The sequence below is a fragment of the Aethalodelphis obliquidens genome, unplaced genomic scaffold, assembly GCF_003676395.1.
Source record: "Aethalodelphis obliquidens isolate GAN/ISIS:26980383/991018 unplaced genomic scaffold, ASM367639v1 scaffold9, whole genome shotgun sequence".
NCBI lineage: Eukaryota > Metazoa > Chordata > Mammalia > Artiodactyla > Delphinidae > Aethalodelphis > Aethalodelphis obliquidens.
Window position 1 is genome coordinate 52,024,487 of NW_020837953.1, and position 19,596 is coordinate 52,044,082.

The 19,596-nt window shown below is 49.3% G+C and overlaps 1 protein-coding gene across 5 annotated transcripts in view; it reads left to right on the top strand.

The window, feature by feature from the left end:
* Positions 1-1,141: 1,141 nt before the first annotated feature.
* Positions 1,142-19,596, top strand: part of GNB1 (G protein subunit beta 1) — a 91,683-nt gene continuing 73,228 nt past the window's right edge. For 3 of the 5 annotated variants that reach the window (XM_027110474.1, XM_027110473.1, XM_027110477.1), the window contains exon 1: positions 1,242-1,369. The gene's annotated coding sequence lies outside the window, so the exon portion shown is untranslated. Of the gene's footprint in view, positions 1,370-19,596 lie in introns of all 5 variants that reach the window. The other 2 variants (XM_027110475.1, XM_027110478.1) reach the window with 2 other exon arrangements.

A 19,596-nucleotide genomic window follows, 5' to 3' on the forward strand; every position in this document is an offset into this window, starting at 1 on the left:
CCCCTTGAGGTTTAAGGGGACAGCTGCATTGCTGGGTGTGTCCTCCTGCTTCCTTCAGCCAAGCTGTGCAGGCCTGGAGGAGGGCTCCTGGATTTGGTCTGGAAAGGGCAGCATAGGGAGGGCTGGGGGCAGGAGGCTGAGCTGGCTGGAAAGGGGTGATGAGGGTTGGAGACCGCAGGCTCTTGCAGTGAAGAAGTCCATGGGGTGGGGAGGAGTCGGAACTGGGGAGGCACAAGTCAGATGGAGAGGTGGGAGTTGGTGGGCCTAGGGCTCCATCCATGGACATCCAGGAGGTTTCTGAGGACACTGGAAGCTACAGGCTGCTGACAGCTGACCCATCTCTCCACCTCCTTCCCCTCCCCCACTAGGGGGTCTTCGCTTCTCAGCTGCCTGGCTGACAAAGCTGCATTTGCAAGGGTGGTCCATCTGTCCCTCCTGACACTCTTTCCCGTGGTCACACCTCCCTGCTTAGGTGGCCATTCCTGACAGGAGGGCCTTGACCATCGAGGCCACACTGCCCACACCTGGCCAGCTCACACGAGCCCCACGGGCACCTCCGAGGACGGGCCCTGACCCCGTACTGCGGGGCGTCTGCTCCGCGGGCAGGCGGAAGCCGTGAGTCCCTGAGGCCGACCTGGTCCAGCGTGGGTGTTGATCAGCCTGCGCTGGCATATGCATGTGTGTGCGGGGTGCAGAAGGCAGATGTGGGGCGCAGAGTGCGTTACGGGGCGTGTGTGCTGGGCGCATGTTCGAGGTGCAGAGAGCCTTTGCTGGGCAGCGGGTCCGGTGGCAGGCTCCCACTCTGCGGCCTCTACCCACGTCCACCTGGCAGGGAACCAAGCGGGTCGGCAGCAGGCAGACCCATACCACCGCAGGGCTCCGCGGGCCAGCACCTGAGGCGCGCAGCCCGGTGCGGGCGAGAGGCAGGTCAGCCTCGTAGGCTCCTGGAGCGGGTCCCCGAGGGCGCGGTGCTGCCCCTTTAAGCGGCTCGCGTACGCGCGCGGGGCTGGCGCAGGGCCGAAGCGCGCGCGCGCGCGCCGGGGACTCGGTCGAGCGGTGCGTGCGCGCGCGGCGTGCGCGGTGACGCGACCGTGGGGTTTCCCGAGGCTGCGGGCAGGGGCCGCCGCGCCCATCCCGATGGCTGGAGGCGTCTGAGGGGCGGACGGAGGCGGCGGCGGCGGCGGCGGCGGCGGGAGCGGGCGCGGGCGCGGGAGTGGAGCAGCCGCCGCGGGACCGACAGACTGAGCCTCGCCGGCGCACCTGCCCGCAGCGCCCGCGGAGCGGCCCGAGCGCGACCATCTCCTGGAGCGGCGGCCGAGGCGGCTGAGGCGGCGGGGAGCGGGCGCGGCAGGCGGGACGCGGTGTCGAGGTGAGCGCGGCGATCGCGGCACCGACCCCAGCCCAGACCCCCAGCCCCGACCCCTACCCCCCCTCCCCCGCCCCTCCCCATCGCCCCCCAGTCGCCCGCCCGCCCGGGCCGCCCCGCCCCCACCCTCCCCGCCCCCACCCGGCCTCCGGGTCGCGTCTTCCTGCCCCGCCCGGGTGGGGTCCGCGGTGCTGGGGCGGGGGCGGTGGGGACCCCGCGGCCGTCGGCCGGGACCGAGACCGAAGTCCCGGGCTCGGGCCTGGATTGGGGCTCCGGGGTTTGGAGTCCAGGTCTGGGGCTCTGGTCTGGGGTACTGGGTGCAGGCCTGCGGTCCGGGTCCTGGGGTCCGCGGTGGGGGCGGGGCCGGAGGCTCCGGGGTTTGGGGTCCGGGGCCGGCGCCCCGCGTCTGGGAGGTGGCCCGGAGGAGGGGCGCCGGGCGGGCCAGGGAACAAAGGCGGCCGCGGCCCTGCCCCGCGGCGGGCGGTGGGCGCCGTCCTTGGCCGCGGGAGGACGAGCTGCGGGAAAAGCGGCCTTTCGGCTGCTCGCGGGGAGGCTGGCGTCGCTGCGGCGGAGAAATGAGGAAGCGGCGCCGAGGGCGCGCGGGGCGGACAAAGCGCCCGGCGAGCGCGAGCCCCAGCCCCGCGGTCGCCGCCGGGCCCGAGCCGGGCCGCCCGAAGCCACGGTGCGGGTGCGCAGCCTGCGGGCGGTGGCCGGGCTCCCGCGCCCCGCGCCGAATGAATGGCCCCCGGCGGGCCCGGCAAGATGGCGCGTCCGCCGCGCGGCCTTTGTCAGCCGCCGCCCGCGCCGCGGGGCTCCGGGGGCGCCGCCCGGGGGCGGGGGCGCGGCGGGGGGCGGCGGGCGAGGGTCGGGGTCGCCCTCTGCCCCGGCCGGGTGGAGGGTGCTGGAAATTCCACCCAGGGATCGCTGAGCCATCGGACTTTGGAAAATCCTCCTGTTTTTTTCCTTGCGAGTTGATGCTTGACTCAAGTGGTGTTTAAACATCTCTGAAGTCCTTTAAATTACCTCGTTGGCATACCCAAGTAGGTTTATCTACTGAATTCCTCTTTATGGAACCTTTTTAGTTAGGATTGTGAGACTCACTGACTGAAGGAGAACAGCGATGGTAGGGGTGTTTATTTTGGGAAAGGAAGTTGGTGGACATTTACAGTTCAAGAGTACGTTACTGAGTTTGTGCATAAATGATGTAAAAGTCGTAATCTGTAGTTCTGGTGTGGGGAGTATTAGAGCCCTTTTTTTTTTTTTTGTATTTTCTTTTTGTTACCTGTTTGGTAACACAGTGATCTCCAATAACGTTTAATGATTAAGTAGTTGCTTATGAGATTATTAAGAAAATATGTAGATACTTTTTATAGTTAGCAAATAAGTGGAAGTATTAGCTTTGTGAGAAGTTCCCTTCCCTTCAGCCCCAGATACTGGATAAGGTCTAAAAGCTATTGTTATCGATAAGATTTCTACCTGAGTTCTTTGTTTTCTAATTTGAAGCTCTAGTCTTTTGGGGGTGGAGGGGGTTCGTATTTCAAAGAAAGATTTCAGTTTGCGTTCTATTAAGATAGATAGGGCCTGTTCTGGATTCTTCCGGAAGGTACATATTGCAAAAAGAAAACGAACAGGCAGTTCCTTTTTTACTTCCTTACTAATATGGGTGTGTGGCTGGGGATAGGGCTGGTGCCACCAACATGGAAACAGGTCTTAGAACCTCCAGACGGCAGAACTGGGTGGTAGCTTTTGGCTCAGTTTAACTTTCTGACAGAGCTGTCAGAAATGGAGCGCAACTGGAAGGGTCAGAGGCCGACCTGGCAGGATCCCGTGGGGGGAAGATTCCCGGCTGCTGTAAGGTTGGACTGCAGGGCCTCTCTCCTCCCGAGACTCCCTCTGTATATGCCTCTGGTTTCACAGGCACTGTAAATGCTGCAGTGTTTTCTTAGCAGGTGAGAGTTGAGGAAAGCGACGTTAAGTTTTATGATTGTGCCTGTGGCTTGCTCCCGGTTCTCCCTGCTTGGGGAGCCAGTGTTAGGGCTGCCTCTCATCTTCTGTGGAAATGGTCAAGAGTGTGCTTATAGAGAATATTGTTCAACTATGCAGTTTTGATTCAGAGGTGACACTTTCTTAAATGAACATGCCCATCAGACAAGAATATTCCTTTTGTATGATATCTGAGTTTACGACAGAGCTGTATTTATGTCATCAGGCATGTACTAAGCAGAATGTTCTTTAATGATACCTTAATAAAGATTTCTCTTTGTTTGATGTCTTGAGTTACTTCTGTTTCAGGGGGAGTTGAAGTAAATTTCCTCAGATTTCATTTTAATCTCAGAGGAGATTTGAAAAGCTGCCAAAAGGCTGTCAAATCTTTTCCATGCTTAGTGGCTTTGATTTCAGAGCTTGGAACACCTAGGTCTTATATTGACCACATGAGAAGTGCACAGATTTTATGAGGAGTTAATTTATTTCTCAAAGTTTTGTTGCTGTTAACTTTTTATTTTGCTAAAATTTTCTGTCATCCTTTAGTTTGATTGGAGAAGTTGTATTTCTACAATTAACTTTGAGAAGGGTCTTCAGGACAGCTGTAGACTTACCTACCATCAGTTGCCTTTTTAGCCAGTACTTTAATAAATAATGTTTTATTGCAGACGTGCAGTATTGGCATCAATTACAGTCTCTTCATTGGATTGCTGTTTTCTCTCCCCAAAAGATTTGGCTCATGTTGGCTTCCAAATGGGATTAAGTTCTTACTGTCTAGAGACTTTGGCTTTGGCATTAGTGGATTGGTAATAGATATTCTCAATTTTGTTATCTGGGCTTGACCATATGGCGTGCCGTGTTATTTTAAAACCTTTATTTAGGATGAGTCTAATACGGCATTGAACAAAAAGTTTTAGAATTTTTTAACCCTGGTATAAATTCTGATCTCTCAGGTTTGCATTTCTAGATAAGAGTGGTCGGAGAATTTATGAAGCAGGCAGTTTAGTTGAGTGTTTGGTTTAGTGAACATAGAATGAGGGGATAAAAACAAATTTAAACTGAGATCAGAGAAATAATTTATAAAGCTGAATGTGTAACATTACTGGAAGGAGGAAACAGTCCCAATTTTTATGGAGAGTGTGGCTGTGTATTGAGTAATGCAACATTACCCTGACTCTTCTGGAAAACGAAGAATCCCACTTCTTTTTAGAGCTGTGAGTTTTGTTCCACAGCTCTCGTTTAAGAAAAACAGGCAATCTGTAGACACTTGATTTGATCGGTGGATCAGAGGAATGCTAAAAGCTTTTGAAACCTTTTAGCCCTCTTGTTCTTGTTGCAGTGCCTACCATTAGGTGCCACAGTAATTGATGGAAATTCCTACTGACTTACAGTGATAGAAAAGCTTCCCATTTTATAGCACAATATTGCTTTCTTTGAGAGACTTGAGTATTCCCTTATTTGACTTACTAAGTTAAAATTCTGGGAAAAAAGCCATTTTTAAAAAGTTAATGATTAAAAGACCAAGTCAAGACTATCAAAAGTAATAATTCTGAAGAGATTATTCAGTTGCATCCATGTTGCCATTGATAAAAGGTTATGATTGAATAATTAGTTGCCCCAGGCGCTTTTTTTTTTTTTTAAGTGAGGGGGCATTGCAGGATCTTAGTTCCCTGATCAGGGATTGAATTTGGGCCCACGGCAGTGAAAGCAGAGTCCTAACCACTGGACTGCCAGGGCATTCCTGGTCCAGGCTTAATAATGTACTTTATCAAGGAGGGAAAGGCTATTTACTCTTTAACCTGCAGGACTAGAATACTAAGGGGATTGAATATATTCTTGTTTACTTGTGGGTAATTGTGTGTTTATACATGTCTGCACGTCTTCTGACTCAGTCCTGTGGCAATTGTAAAATATATTCCCCATGCAGATTACAAGTTCTCTTGACTACCTCCAAGTGTTGTAGTTGGTAAAGCTTTAAAAAAATTCTGGACACTATCTAATTAGACAAGAGAATGTTAAAGCTTCTACAACAGGTTTCCAAAAAAAAAATTGTCCTAGGAACTTTAAGATAATTCCTGAATTGCTGGGAGGGAAAGAAATTCACTCTTTTCTTGAAGGACTGAGACTGCCTGAGTTAGAACCCAGTTGTGTAACTGAACTTGCTGGTGTGGATGTGGGTTTGACTTCTCTGTGTCTGTTTCCGCATGTGTAAAAACAGGCACACTAGAACCTCCTTCCTAAGGTGGTTGTGAGGATTGAGTGAGTTAGCATACGTGTGAAGCACTTGGAACAGTGCCTGGCTGCAGTGCTCTGTTAGAGGATCACCGTTTCTGTTGCTTATGGCCTTGCTTTGTAACAGTTTTTGTTTTTGTTTTTCTTTGGCATGCGCGGCATGAAGGATCTTAGTTCCCTGACCAGGGATTGAAAACGCTCCCCGAGGAGTCTTAACCACTGGACCACCAGGGAAGTCCCTGTGACAGTCTTTTAAACTATGATAAAGGTAGATTATAGAGAATTTAGGAAGACTCTTAACCACTGTGCACCACCAGGGATGCCCCCATCACTTTAATTTACTACCTTACTTTCTCCCAAGTCATCTCTGACATTCTTTCTTTTCTCAAAAAGCTTTTTTTTTAAAATTAAAATATAGTTGAGGGCTTCCCTGGTGCACAGTGGTTAAGAATCTTCCTGCTAATGCAAGGAACACGGGTTCGAGCCCTGGTCGGGGAAGATCCCACATGCTGCGGAGCAACTAAACCTGTGCGCCACAACTACTGATCCTGCGCTCTAGAGCCCGTGAGCCACAACTGCTGAGCCTATGAGCCACAGCCACTGAAGCCCACGCGCCTAGAGCCTATGCTCTGCAACAAGAGAAGCCACCACAATGAGAAGCCCACGCACTGCAACGAAGAGTATCCCCTGCTTGCAGCAACTAGAGAAAGCCCACATGCAGCAATGAAGACCCAACACAGCCAAAAACAAATAAAATAAATTTATAAAAAAATATAGTTGATGTACAGTATTATGTTAATCTCAGGTATACTACATAGGGCTTTGACATTTGCATACATTATGAAATGATCACCATGATAAGTCTAGTAATTCTCTGTCCCCATTCAAAATTATTATAATATTATTGACCATATTTCTTTCTTTTTTTTTTTTCCCCTGGCCGCGCCACGAGGCTTGCGGGATCTTAGTTCCCTGACCAGGGATCGAAACTGGTCCCCCTGCAGTGGAAGCATGGAGTCTTAACTGCTGGACCGTCAGGGAATTCCCCCTATTGACCATATTTCTTATGCTGTGTGTTATATCCCTGCGACTTATTTATTTATTTATCTTATTTTTAAAATAAATTTATTTTATTTATTTATTTTTGGCTGCGTTGGGTCTTTGATGCGTGGGCTTTCTCTCTAGTTGGGGCGAGTGGGGGCTGCTCTTCGTTGCGGTGCACGGGCTTCTCATTGTGGTGGCTTCTCTTGTGGCAGAGCATGGGCCTCAGTAGTTGTGGCATGCCACTTCAGTAGTTGTGGCACACGGGTTTAGTTGCTCTGCGGCATGTGGGATCTTCCCGGACCAGGGATCAAACCGGTGACCCCTGCATTCTGCGTTGGCAGGCGGATTCTTAACCACTGGGCCACCAGGGAAGTCCCCTTATTTATTGTATAACGAGGTTTGTACCTCTTAATCCCCTTCACCTGTTTTGTCCTCCTGCCCCTTTCTGGCTACCACCAGTTCTCTTTGAGTCTCATGAGTAGCTATGAGTCTGTTTTCATTTTGTTCAAAAGGCTTTACCTTTTTTTTTTTTTTTTTTGCGGTACGCGGGCCTCTCACTGTTGTGGCCTCTCCCGTTGCGGAGCACAGGCTCCGGACGCGCAGACTCAGCGGCCGTGGCTCACGGGCCCAGCCGCTCCGCGGCGTGTGGGATCTTCCTGGACCGGGATCTTCCCGGACCAGGGCATGAACCCGTGACCCCTGCATCAGCAGGTGGACTCTCAACCACTGCGCCACCAGGGAAGCCCGGCTTTACCTTTATAGGACAGTTTTGATCCTATAATTCATTTTGAAACTGGTAAAATGATTGTTTGTTTTTTAAAGCTCTCACTTCCACCTCCCTTTATGATGCTGAATTATTTTGGATTTCACAAAACATTCTTTGGCATCCCTTAATTTGCCAGCTAGTGACAATGAAATATTTTTTATATATTCTCAAAAGTATTATAACAGGAAATTTGTTTAACAAATGTTCATTCAGCATCTTCTCTGCTAGGTGCTGAGTCTATAAATTATAGAATGGGTGTGGCCCAGGACCTTATGTTATAGTTTAACAGGGAGGCTGACAAACAGTTTATGTACAAAGGTGAAAAACAAGGGCGGTGGATCACAGGGGCAGCTAACCTAGAGTTTAATGATGGCTTCCTAGGGAAAATTTTTTTTTTTTTTTTTTGGAGGGGGGGGTTGTCTTACATTCCTTTATTATATATATGCAGATCTGTTTTATGTACAATACTTGGTTCTGTCAAGTAATCTTATCAAGGTATCTACTGGTAATCTTCCCCAAAATGGATTCAGGAAAATTAGATAATTGTGCACGTCATGACTACCCAAATGAGGGACTTCATTATTGATTTCAGTTTTGGGGCCACACAAAGAGTTCGAAATAGACTTGGACTGGGTTAAGGCAATAAACACCGGCTGAAAGAAAACACAGATTCAGAACAATTAATTAGACTGTGCATTTTGCTTGCCTTAGAGTCACAATGTGAATAGCATAGGTTGTGCAGATCTCATAGCTCTTTTGTTTCAGTGCAAGGGCTTCTGAACACCTCCGTATGCGTGACTGCTGGTGGCGGGGGAGGGAGGGAAGCAGCCTGTGTGACCTGTGGGAGACTTCCCTGAGGGCTCATTTCTTCTCAGCCTCTCCTTTCTTGGGTTCTTGTTTCAGTTTGTAATCAGCCAGGGTGACCTTGATGGCATCTTTGGCTGTCATGGAGCAGTACAGTTTCACAGGGGGAAGGCAGACCTCCTTGGTGATATTGGTGTTTTTTGTTTGTTTAAAAATGATTTAAAAAATTTTTTAATATTATTTACTTTTTGGCTACGCTGGGTCTTAGTTGCAGCATGCGGGATCTAGTTCCCTGACCAGGGATCAGACCCAGGCTCCCTGCGTTGGGAGTGCGGAGTCCTAGCTGCTGGACCCCCAGGGAAGCCCCCGTGTTTTTATTTTTTTTGTAATATAAATTTATTTATTTTTAATTTATTTAATTTTGACTGTGTTGGTTCTTCGTCGCTGTGCGCGGGCTTTCTCTAGTTGTGGCGAGCAGGGGCTACTCTTTGTTGCGGTGCGCGGGCTTCTCGTTGGCGGTGGCTTCTCTCGTTGTGGAGCACGGGCTCTAGGCGCATGGGCTTCAGTAGTTGTGGCACGTGGGCTCAGTAGTTGTGGCTCACGGGCTCTAGAGCACAGGCTCAGTAGTTGTGGTGTATGGGGTTAGTTACTCTGCGGCATGTGGGATCTTCCCGGACAAGTGCTCGAACCTGTGTCCCCTGCATTGGCAGGCGGATTGTCAACCGCTGCGCCACCAGGGAAGCCCCGCCCCCTGTGTTTTTGATGGTTGTGGCTTCCTCCACTGTCTTCCCCTTTACTCACTTGCTGGCTGACGAGCTCGAGGCAATGGCAGAACCACAGCCAAGTGTTTTAAACCTGCCGTTGATCATCTTCCTCTTTTCATCCACTTGAATCTGTACTTTCATTACATCACGGTACGCTGGAGCCCCACCAGTCTGGTTCCAACATTTTTAGATGTTTTGTTAAGGAACCCCACTTTTGGGGGGTTTTCATAATGATCAACAACCTTCTTGTGGTAGAGCCGAGCCAGAGCTGGCGGGTGGGTGGGCAGGCGCGGGGCTGGAGCAGCAGGGCCGCCACTGTCTTGCAGGCTTGCTGGAAAATGTCTAAGTTGAGACTGAAAGGGTTATCCAGTTGGAGGCTGCCTGGCTTGTGGAGGGGAAGGAAAGAGTGTTCCAGGCTGAGGAGATGGTTGTGTATGCTTTTCATGCAACCAGTTGGCTTCCTTCACCCACTGTCTCCAGCACGTATAACAGTGTAGTGCAAGATAGGTGCTCAGTAATTATTTATCGAGTGAAAGAGAACATGGATTGTCTAGGGACAGAAGTTCCAAAGGGCTGGAGAGTGGTGAGGAATGGACACTGAGAGGTCAGAGCCTTGGTAAAGAATTTGCACTTTTACGTGGAGGGCTCTAGGAAGCCCTCAAAGGGTGAGGAGATGTACCTGATCGGGAACATCACTTGGTCTTGAACTTGGAGTGTTCTCAGAGGAAGGAGGAAGACAGGTCAGATTCCAGATGGGATGCTGTAGAGAGGAAGGGGGTCTGGGCCAGGGTAGCAAAGCTGGTAACTGGTGACTCAGATGCTTAGGTGACTGCGTGGAAGGTCAGAAGGGAGTGAGCGAGTATAGGTTTCTCTCCTGGAAGTCCGGGTGCCTGTTTTGCATTTACTGAAATGAGCAGTGGTTTGATGGGAAGACAGTGAGTGAGTCTTTGCACCTTGGGTTTGAGGACCCCAGGAGGCGTTCCCACATTTTGCATTAGAACACACCGGCCTTTACACTTTCTACTCCTTCTTGCAAAGCTCTTCTCCTGGAGGTCTGTTTGGACCATCCACTCCTTTCATTCAGGTCTTTGTTCTAATATCCCCTCCTTAGAGGGTGTTCTCCGCTCTCATTAACCTCTGTCTTCCCTTGCTCTGTCTCCCTAGTCTCTATGTTGATCTACCCACTAGTTCTAAGCTCCATGAAGACAGGCACTTTGGTTCACTACAGTATTACCAGTGTCTGAAACACTCTGAAGTGTTTGTCCAAATGTAGATTTTTGTACACGTGAATGTGGAGCTCTGGAGGAGTGGTCTGGATGAGTTATTAGTATTTAGATGGTGGTTGAAGTCTTGGGTTTCACCATCACTTAGAGCGAGGGGTCTCGAGTACGGTCTGTAGACTCTGGGGCTCATTAGGTCCAGGCTGCTGTCATGATCATATTAAGATGTCATTTGACTTTCACTGTGTTGACATTCCCACTGATGGTACGAAGCAGTGCTGGGTGACACTGCTGGTTCTGTAGCAGAAATCAAAGCCGTGGTACCAAGCCAGTTATAACGGTGATTGTAGTCATAGTATTCTTCACTGCTGTGAATTTGTGGTTTTAAAAAAAAAATCCAGTTTAATCGAATGCCCTTGATGAAGCAATCAAAATTAATTTTGTTAAACTTCAACCTGAGTATCCATCTTTTTACTGGCCTGTGCGACAAAATGGGAAGTTGGCATAAAGCACTGATGCATCTTAACATGTGAGAGCGGTCTTCTGGACAAGCAACTCTGCGATCGCTTGAGTTGAAAGAACAGCTGACAGAAAATGATGGCTGTTTAGACAGGGGAATTTGGCAGATATTTTCATAAAAACGAACGAAGTGAACCAGATACTTCAAGGAAAATAACTGACAGTATTGTTGGCAGTGATAAAATTTGAGCTTTCAAATGGAAATTTGAATTTTGGAAAACTTGATTCTGCTACCATGAGCTTGACAGCTTCCCAGTACTTAAAGACTTTTTTTTGCAAGATAGGAGGTGATGCTAACGAAATGTTTCTTTTTTTAATGTTATATAATAAAACGTGTCAACATTTGGAAGATCTGCTTAACTCAGTGAGCTGATATTTTCCAAATGGCCTGTGCTTGATGCTACTAGCTCACAGACGGGTGAAAGATCCATTCAAAGCACAGGGATGGAGTGAAGCCCCTGGTGTTTGATGTAACAGTATGCAGAGTTAATTGACATAGTTTCAGATTCCACAGCAGAACTACCCTTTTTTTATATATAAATTTATTTATTTTTGGCTGTGTGTTGGGTCTTCATTGCTGTGCGCAGGTTTTCTCTAGTTGCGGCGAGCGGGGGCTGCTCGTTGCGGTGCGCAGGCTTCTCATTGCGGTGGCTTCTCTTGCTGTGGAGCACGGGCTCTAGGCACGCAGGCTTCAGTAGTTGTGGCAAGCGGACTTAGTTGCTCTGCGGCATGCGGGATCTTCCCGGACCAGGGCCTGAACCCGTATCCTCTGCACTGGCAGGCAGGTAACCTCTGCGCCACCAGAGAAGCCCAGAACTACCCTTTAAGAAACTTACCACTTGTCAAGTTTTGATGTAGTATCAAAAAAGACTGTCTATATTTATTTGAAAAGGCTGTTACAGTACTCCCCTCCTTTCTTTTTTATAAATTTATTTACTTTATTTATTTATTTTTTTTGCTGCGTTGTGTCTTCGTTTCTGCGCACGGGCTTTCTCTAGTTGCTGAGCGGGGGCTCCTCTTCGTTGTGGTGCGCGGGCTTCTCATTGCAGTGGCTCCTCTTTGTTGAGGAGCACGGTCTCTAGGTGCCCGGGCTCAGTAGTTGTGGCTCACGGGCTTAATTTTTCCGCAGCATGTTGGATCTTCCCGAGCCAGGGCTTGAACCCGTGTCCCCTGCACTGGTAGGTGGATTCTTAACCACTGCGCCACCAGGGAAGCCCTACTCCTCCCTTTTCCAACTACATATCTGTGAGGCTGAATTTTCCTCATCTCCTTCAACCAAAACAAGATATTGTACCAGATTGAGTGCAGAAGCAGACGTGAGAATCCAGCTCTCTACTTGAGGCAGGCGTTAAAGAGGCGTGCTAAAATGTGTAACGTTGCTGCTCTTCTCACTAAGTTATTTTTCTAGTTATTTCTTTTTTTTTTTTAATTAAAAAAATATATATATTTATTTATTTATTTGGCTGTGCCGGGTTTTAGTTGTGGCACGCGGGATCTTTGTTGCAGCATGCAGGCTCTTAGTTGTGGCGCTCTTAGTTGTGGAATGCGGGATCAAGTTCTCTGACCAGGGATCGAACCCAGGCCTTCTGCATTGGGAGCGCAGGGTCTTAGGCACTGGACCACCAGGGAAGTCCCTCTAGTTATTTTTTGTAAAAAATATTATTTATGGTAATATGTAATAGGCTTATTAAACTTTTTTTTTAAGTCTCTGCTTTAGTTTCTAGTGTAGTAAATATCCGTTGATATAACCCACATAAACAAAAGCCCCTGGGATCCTCAGTAATTAAGAGTGTAAGGGAAGCCTGAGACCAAGCCTCTGAGCAGCAGTGATTTGGAGAGCAATGTGGTGGTTAAACTGGCCGGTGCACGTCAAGGGCCTTAGCCGCAGGTGCCTGCAGGGACCAGAGAGGTCCCTGGAGACAGGTACCCTGTCCTGATGTGTCGTTATAGGTGTAGAACTGTGCCTTTTCCTGGGGAGAAGAACCACCCAGAGATTCTCTAAAGGTTGAAGACCCTTTGGTGTAGCTTGGGTGTTGAGGCATGGCAGAGGAAAAGCAGCTTATAGGAGTGGTCAGAAGTTGGAAGAACATCAGAGCAGTGTCAGTGCTTAAGAGAGTCTCTGAGAGGGAAGGGAATGGTCAAAGAGGCAGATTTGATTGGGATTCAGCGGTCAGGACTCCCCAGGGCCGATGAGTGGCAGTGGGTTGTGGGGAGGCTCTGAAGGAAAGGGGTGGAGAGGCATGTGGGGTTGAGGGAAGGCTCTGTTCCCGCCTTCATTTTTTTTTTTTTTTTTTTTTGTGGCAGTCCTACATGGCATGTGGTTTCTTAGTTCCCCCAACCAGTTCGAACCTGTGCCCCCTGCAGTGGAAGCGCAGAATCCTAACTGCTGGACCTCTAGGGAAGTCCCTGTTCTGCCTTTATTTTATTTTATTTATTTATTTTTAAAATAAATTTTATTTATTTATTTACTTTTGGTTGCGTTTGTGCGCCGGCTTTCTCTAGTTGCGGCAGGCGGGGGCTGCTCTTCGTTTTGGTGCCGCGGGCTTCTCATTGCGGTGGCTTCTCTTGTTGCGGAGCATGGGCTCTAGGCACACAGGCTTCAGTAGTTGTGGCACACAGGCTCAGTAGTTGTGGTTCGCGGGCTCTAGAGCGCAGGCTCAGTAGTTGTGGCGCACGGGCTTAGTTGCTCCACAGCATGTGGGGTCTTCCTGGACCAGGGCTTGAACCCACGTCCCCTGCATTGGCAGGCAGATTCTTAACTACTGCGTCACCAGGGTAGTCCCCTGCCTTGATTTTAGATGGAGTAGCTTGAGCACTGTCACGTGAGGAGCACCTGTAAACAAGGGGAGGGAGAGTGTCAGTGAAATGCACATTCAAGGCTGAGCAGTACCAGCCGGCAGCTGGTGATGGGGCAGTGATGAGAGACGCCCACCCCCCTCTGGTGAGAGGGACGTCATCTGTCCGATGGCGGGTGGAAAAGGTTGTGCTGAAAGAGAAATCAGGGCAGGGCCATAGAGATGGCTGATTGCATTTTAGAAGGGTGGTGGAAACATCTGAACTTGCAAGCAAGGGGAGGTGAGGGGATGAGGCAGGCAGATACCTGGGCAAAGGGAGAAGCCCCGAGACAGGACCGGGCGAGGAACTGAAATAAGAGGGCTTGGGAAATTGAGGATGGCACAGAAGGACCGTGGCCCTTCCGTCCTCCACCTGCAGTTCTCTCGGCAGTAGATGAACTTGCATTTTGCAGATGACCCCAGTGCTGTTAGCTTGGCCTTGTTAGGTTCTTACTGTGCTAGCTAGGCACCATGCTAAGAACTTGACGGTGTTCCTGTTTGATCATCTAATCAGCTCTGAGCCAGGTCCTGTGAATAGCCCCATTTCATAGGTGGCTAAACCTATGGGGAGATTAGGTAATTGGCCAGAGTCACAGCCAGGAATCTGTGGAACCCATGTTTGAACGTCAGTTGTTTGCCTCCAGAGCCCGTGCTCTTAATTATTACACCATGGACCATCTAGTTTGAGCTCCTCTCCCTTACTCTTTCATCTCAGAGGACTTGTGTGTCTGCATCTGCCTCCTCCATATATCGTTAAAGGGAGGATTCTTCCACTTGAGAACATATTCACCAGCAGTTTTATCTTTAGTTTCTTCATCAGGGGCTCCTTCTATTCTATCTTCAAACGTGACTAATAAGTCTTATATAACTTAATCTCCCAGTTAATCTTGGTATATTTTTCAGCCACTATTCATATTTTTCTCTGTTTAAAATTAAACTCCCTGGACAGGAGATCTGTCTTCACTGCCTCAGTTCCTCCATATGTCCTGTCCTCAGTCTTTTTTTTTTTTTTTAATATTTACTTATTTATTTTTGGCTGCATTGGTCTTAGTTGTGGCGTGTGGGCTCTTCGTTTTGGTGCGGGCTTAGTTGTCCCGCGGCTTGTGGGATCTCAGTTCCCCGACCAGGGATCAAACCTGCGTCCCCTGCATTGGAAGGTGGATTCTTAACTGCTGGACCACAGGGAAGTCCCCCTGTCCTCATTCTTTGAGGGCCTTGTCCCTGCTCCCCCTAAGTTATCACTGTTATTGTTTTCATAAAGATGTCCTTCTCAGTAAGTCCATTTTACTGTCCCCAGTTTTTATCTTCAACTGTTGTACTTTAATAATAAAAGTGTTTAATTGTTTATTGTACAAAATTAGGATTATAAAAATGAAGGGGAGAGGACTTCTCTGGTGGTCCAGTGGTTAAGAATCTGTCTTCCAGTGCAGGGGACGTGGTTTCGATCCCTGGTTGGAGAGCGAAGATCCCACATGCTGCGGGGCAGCTAAGCCTACGAGCTACAGCTACTGAGTCTGCGAGCCACACTTGCTGAGCCCACGTGCCACAACTACTGAAGCCCGCGTGCCTAGAACCCGTGGTCCACAACAAAAGAAGCCACCACTTGCCGCAACTAAAGAAAGCCCGCGTGCAGCAATGGAGACCCAATGCAGCCAAAAAAACAAAACAAAAACAGGGCTTCCCTGGTGGCGCAGTGGTTGAGAGTCCGCCTGCTGATGCAGGGGACGCGGGTTCGTGCCCCGGTCCAGGAGGATCCCACATGCCGCGGAGCGGCTGGGCCCGTGAGCCATGGCCGCTGAGCCTGCGCGTCCGGAGCCTGTGCTCCACAACGGGAGAGGCCACAACAGTGAGAGGCCCGCGTACCACAAAAAAACAAACAAACCAAAAACAAACACAAAAATGACGCGGAAAATCTATAGTTTACCTATCTGGAAATAACCTATAATATTATGTTGTTGTATTTTCATTTAGTTTTGTCGTTCATGCACATGTATTCAGAGATTCCCCCACCCCCCAGATGGGAGATCACACTGTATGTGTAGATTTTTAAGTTCTACTTTTTCTACTTTGTTACACATGTTTACATCTTTGAAAACATGACCAGTAACTACATAACAGTTGATGGTGTTCCTTGCTCCGTGGCTTCTCTGTGCCCATGTGCTGGACATCCTGGCCCTGCAGTCTGAGCTTTGAGGCTGTGAGCAAGTTGTGTAACTCCTCTCTCAGTTTTCCCGTCTCCTGGGCTGGTGGTGAGGATGAAACGAGGTGGTGCAAATGGAACACTTACCCCGTGCTTAGCGTGGCGCAAGCACTGACGTATTTGCTTCCGTTACCACCCCTGCCTGTGACCTTTGCCTCCTTTGCCTTCCTCCTTTCCTCACACGCTTCTCCAAGTCGACCCCTGCTCTTTATTTCTGTCTTTGTGGTTGCTGTCTCACTTAAGGTTCTCAGGGGTTCTTCTGTGTGGCTCTGAAATGCTACTCTTAGTTTCCTGGGGCTGCAGTAACAAATTACCACAAAAGGAGTGGCTAAAACAGCACAAATTTATTCTCTCATAATTCTGGAGGGTGGAAGTCTGAAATCAAGGTTTTGACAGGGCAGCTCCGTCTGATGCCTCTTTCTGGCTTCGGGTAGTTGCTGGCAATCCGGTTTCTGCCTGTTTTATGTGGCCTTCTCTCTGTGTCTGTCTCTGCTCTTATAGGAACACCAGTCATTGGATGAGGGCCTATTCCATTGTGACCTCATTTTGAGTTAAAACTAATTATACCTGCAAAGACCTTTTTTCCAAATAAAGTCACATTTACAGGTTCCAGGTGGACAAGAATATTCAAGGGACACTTTTCAACCCACTGCCGTTACCTAGAGCTTCCTCCTGGGCCCTGTTTTCGTTGCGTTCCCAGCTCCCTGTCTCCCATGTCTTTACCGTCCTTTCGTGGCCGAGCTTGTAAAAAGAAGTCTCAGTTGCAGGTTGAAGAAAACAATAGAGAGAACTTAGGTGGAAAAGGAAAATGTCTTATTGGGATTCTGGATGTCTCAGAACCAAAGTTCAGGAATAGAGCTGGGCTTTTTGGGTCAGCGTGGGGTCAGAGGATGGAGAAACCATTCAGGGGTCTCTGCCCATCTCATTTCCATTCTCCTTCTCTGTAAGTGCCTCGATGTTTCTGCTTGCAAAGTAAAAAAGCTCCCTGAGGGCTTCCCTGGTGGCGCAGTGGTTGGGAGTCCGCCTGCCGATGCAGGGGACACGGGTTCGTGCCCCGGTCCGGGAGGATCCCACGTGCCGCGGAGCGGCTGGGCCCGTGAGCCATGGCCGCTGGGCCTGCGCGTCCGGAGCCTGTGCTCCGCGACGGGAGAGGCCACAGCAGTGAGAGGCCCGCGCACCGCAAAAAAAAAAGCTCCCTGAAATGGTCATTTTTCTCTGTTTTCATCACATTTTGCCTCTTGGCATTGAACTCACTTAACCACCACCTCTTTGAAACACACTCTTCTCTTAGTTCCTGGTTCTCCTTCTGCCGCTTTGTCCTTCTTGGTTTCCTTCCAAGGTTCCTCTTTTGCCTGCCCTGCCTGCCTTCAGTTGTCTGGTGTTTCTCCATCTTGAGTCCAGGATTCTCTCTGTTCTTGGGCTCTCCTTAGGTGATCGTGGCTGTTCCCATCTGTTCTTATCTGTTTTAGATAATGTTTACTGATAGTTGTGAAGACTCTCAAATTTATATCTCTATTGCAGCCTTTCTGATCTCCAGACTCGTCTGTCTTCGTGTCCACCTGACATCTCCTTACTTTTGCTGTTTCCACTGCTGAGTCCTTGATCCTTTAGGTCTCAGCTTGAGTGTCACCTCAAAGAGGCTTTTTCTGGCCACCATTGTTGCTCTTGATCACGTTGATTGACCACAGTTACTGCTTCATGGTGTTCCCCTCAAATTGTGTTTGAAGAGTTGTGAGGCTCTGTCTCTCACTCTCCCAACTAGCACAGGCTGGAAGTAAAGGGTGTGCCAGTTGGGCTCTTCATGTGGACAGGGTTAGTTCTTTTTTTTTTTTTTTTTTTTTGCGGTACGCGGGCCTCTCACTGTTGTGGCCTCTCCCGTTGCGGAGCACAGGCTCCGGACGTGCAGGCTCAGCGGCCATGGCTCACGGGCCCAGCCGCTCCACGGCATGTGGGATCTTCCCGGACTGGGGCACGAACCCGTGTCCCCTGCATCGGCAGGTGGACTCTCAACCACTGCACCACCAGGGAAGCCCGGCAGGGTTAGTTCTTGAACCTGACTGAGTCAGACCCCCTGAAAGTGCCCGTCGGTCCATCTGTAAGCCTGAGACTCAGGTGGTTTAGAGGAATGTTCCAAGCGAACATGATACACAGTTAGGTTTGGGGACAGTGGCCTGTGAAACCACTTAACTAGGGCTTAACGTCTAGATAGTTTTCCGGAGAATGGATAGGAGGGTTATTGGAAAGGCTTGAGATTGCTTAACCACTGTTGGGGTGTGGGTTTGGGGATGGCTGCTGTAGACCCAGAGAGATGAGAAGGGAAGAGGGCAGGGAGCTTTTCCTGGGAATCGATGCACTCAGAGCAGGGAGAATCTCAGTGCCTAACACTGATTGGCAAGGCATTTAAAATGTGCTTTTTGAATCAGTAACAGACCATCATGTCCTCTTTACATTTTCTTAAAATATGGGAACTGACCGCACACATTTCCCATAATTTAAAACTTGACATATTCAGGAAAATGCTAAGCTGCTGAGTAGTGTGCTACACTTTAGCTATGAAAGAAGAGCTTTAAAACAGCAGCTCTTCTAGTTTAAACATTTGTTCACAGATTTAGATAATGCTAGCTTAAAAAAAGAAAAGCTTCTGAAATGGTTGGGCTCTGTCTTCCTGGGTCTGTGGAGCCCACTCAGCAGCTAGGGTTTGAGTGTCTCGGGGGCCAGGACAGGCCCAGTGCTGGAAGGACCCTCTAGGCAATTTTTGTTTTTTGCAGCTGTCTTTTTTCTTTTGTGGAAACAGAAGAATGACATCCTTGAGGGTAATTTTTGCAGGAATAGGTTATAATAGCAATAGAGGCTATTGCTAATGTCCATTCCACTAACTGACCTTTGGGTACCAGTGAGGAGGGAAAGGACATATGTGAAGGAGGAGACAGCACAAAGAACGCCCCCCAAAGCAGTGGCTCCTTCCTTCCCTCGTGGAAGTGCCAAGCCCCTGGGAGGCGCAGGCAGCATTCTCCCCTTGCCTTTGGTCTCCATTGTTGCTTGTCTGCGGACACCTGTGGTTAGTCGTCATAATGTGTGGTGTGCTACAGGGATGCCGCTTAACAGCCAAGGGTGAGCCAGCCCAAGACCTCACCGGTCCGAGGCTGAGAACTCTGACTTAAACTAACATGCACCCTGCGGTTAAGAAAACGTGCTCGTGGCCTTGCATCAGTTACCTGTTGGTGCATAACAAACTGCCCCCCAAACTTAACGAGTTCAAGCAATAACTGTGTGTTCACCACTGGCAGTTAGGGCTCTGTATGGTGGGGGGCTCTGCCCACTCATGCGTCTGCAGTCCGTTGGCACTTCTGGGAAGGCCTTACCTGCATGGACTTTTCGCCAGGCTGCACCTCTGTTCTCCATGTGACCTCTCCAGCAGGCCGGCTCAGGCCTCTCAGGGTAGCCGAGTGGTAAGAGGGCGGGAGCAGAAGTTGCTAGGCTTCTTGAGGCCATACGTAGAAGTCACACAGTGTCACCTTTGTTACATTCCGTTGGTCGGAGCAAGTTATGAGGCCTAGTCCAGACTGGAAGTGTAGAGAAATAGTGAACCTCGTTCTTACAGGAGGAGCTGCAAAGAATCTGTGGCCATTTCTTAAATCTCTCAGGACCTCTCTATAGCATGACATTTAGAATTGCCTGCTTTAGGGTGTCCAGTTAATACTAAGATTGCTGTGGAATGGATTCCAGAAGTGAACTGCTTAAAGGCATCAGTTTATTTAACAGACATTTGCCATATACTTACTTTCAGCAAGACACTGTGATTGGTGATGTGCAAGTACTGGGAAATAGCTTCTAATCTTTTCTTCTGGGGAGGACTGTGAACTT